The following is a 2,567-nucleotide window of genomic DNA, read 5'->3' as shown; positions in this document are numbered from 1 at the left end:
CTTGACTTCACATTCCAGGATGTCTGGCTCTAGGTGAGTGATCACACCATTGTGATTATCTTGGTCATGAAGCTCTTTTTTGTACAGTTCTGTGTATTTTTGCCACCTCTTCTTAATATCTTCTGCTTTGTGATAGTAGATAATAACTATTAAAGGGAGACTAGATCAGGGTAGGAATGGATCATACATGTCTTGTGTTTTGGGTTTATTTTTTCAACCAAAATTTATTCATGTTGCCCTTGCTATCAAAAATTTTTTTTCAATTTAAATAATGCAAGAATATAGCTACTGAAAAGCATCATTTAATGCATGACATACCTCAACTCTGTGTGTGCTCTGCCAAATTTCTTATGCATACAGAATATCTGATACCTTTTTCTTAAATTGCAATTTATAACTCAATAACCATTGAATTTTTACCAGTAAGGAAGCAAGACTTATTAAGGTGCAACCTCATGGACCATTGTTAAATGTTCAACTCAAAATATTTGAACACTGATACTTGAGTTGTCTCACAAATCTTTATCCCATCTCCAAACTCACACAAGTGCAATGAAAAAAGAAAGATACAAGTGCTTGAAATAAATACACAAAAGAGTCTTTATTTGCAGAGGGAAAGTTGTCTATCAAAAAAACTTCACATAGTTTATTGAAAAATATTGAGTTCTACATATATAGCAAGATCAACTTGCAAAGTGCAATGTTTTTTCTATCTAAAGAAAAAACAATTTTAAAATACTATAGGAAAATTGTTTGAAATTTAAGAATAATACTAGAAATAATCCTCCAAGAATGCATGAAGTTCTTAAGCAGAAAACTGGAAAGTATAATTGAAAGAAATCATAAGGTACATAGGGTGTTATATTGGAGGGGTTGGGGAATCTCAGTTTTATAAGGAATCTATTACCTCCAAATTAATCTACTGAGCCAGTTCAATCAAAATCAAAGTCCCAAGACATTTTTTATGGAACTTACTAATGTTTATATAGTATAAAAAATGTTTATATAGTATAAAAAATATGAAAGAGGAAATAGCACAGTTGTAAAGAATGACATTTATCAATTGTTATTTCTTACCCTTTGCTTTGTCTTGGTCAAGCTTGAAACAAGTGTTTCTCTTTTTCCTACAGGTCTCTGAACTAAGTTTATCCACAAGCCTGAGTAAGAACCAAAATAAAGTAGAACATGCCTTTATTTTTAACTTCTCCTGGGAAATGGCTGATCACATTAAAATCAATTTCCTGTCACAAACTGAGGATAATTTCCCCTTACTTGTCCAACTTCCCCTTCCAAAAATTAAGTTTATCTCTGCCTGCTTCCTCCTTTACACTATAAAATAAAAACTTTTTTCAGTATGATTTTGAGATCCTCACAGATTTCTGAGATCAGAGCATTCTCCCTATTACAATAGACTTTCTGATGAAACTCTATTCTTATCCAACCAGATTCACACATTTAACAGGAAATACAGAAATTTCCTTCATAGCACTTATAAAAACAAAACTAAAGCATTTTAACTATGTTACTGGTCTGGAAATGGGAAAATGGATTCATGAAACAAATAACAAATACACCATGTATAGAAATTTAATGTTCAGTAGACACGATATTTCAAATCAATGTATGAAAGATGGCATGTGACGTCCGTAAAGTCACAATAACTCCTGCAATATATCATATCAAGATAGCAGGTTATTTATGCAGAAAAAATTACTGAATGAACAAATTCCAAGTATACTAACAATCTACCAAATAAAGATTTGAAGATGAAGAACAATGCCCTAGGCAAGGCTAAAGCAAAATCCACATAGTAAATAATTGAAAACTAGACCAAAATAAAAGTTTGTAATGACATAGCTGTCAATTTCATCTCACTTCAATTGGAATGAGGATGATGTTTACCCTGTTTACTATCAACATGAGCACAGACATGCAGCATCATCAAGTGAGCCTGATGTTCACAGATAACTCCTATCCACAGAGGTCAGAAAATGTGCAGTGAACAGGGTGTGAAAGTCATCTTGGACCCATTGCACAGCATTCAACTTTTTGATGGGTGCATCCTTAGTATCTGGCTTTCCTGCCAACGTAGTTACTGATTCCCATCACTGGAGGCAGCTGTGAGCTAGACAGGTCCATCAGCAATCAAATCCCAGTTTAGGAGTGACTTGATTGTATCTGGTTAATAATGCTTTTGTTCTGCATGTTCCTGGGGCTCCTACTATGGGTAGAAGACTAGCTGAATTCAGAAAGAATACAACTGTGACTTATACACATATTTTCATTTTAAAAATCTGCATTTGAAAGGAGTAACCTCACCTTAATTTCTTTGTTAAAACCCTATCTGGTGTTACTGAGCTTGCTTTTCTTCATTCTTTTATCCCAGTGAAAATGGATGATCTTGCTCTAGTCTCCTAAGTAAGATGATTCAGCATTCCCTTTACTGAGAATATTCTTAGGGGCTTAAAATTATTGACACTGTTGCTTCCAGCATAGCTGCCTCTCAAATTAAAGTGAATATCTTCGCTCTTTTGTTTACCCTTCTCCAGGAATAAAATAGGTAACAG

Source organism: Bison bison, unplaced genomic scaffold (genome assembly GCF_000754665.1).
Source record: "Bison bison bison isolate TAMUID 2011002044 unplaced genomic scaffold, Bison_UMD1.0 scf7180017864358, whole genome shotgun sequence".
Taxonomy (NCBI): Eukaryota; Metazoa; Chordata; class Mammalia; order Artiodactyla; family Bovidae; genus Bison; species Bison bison.
This window is presented reverse-complemented; position numbering follows the sequence as displayed.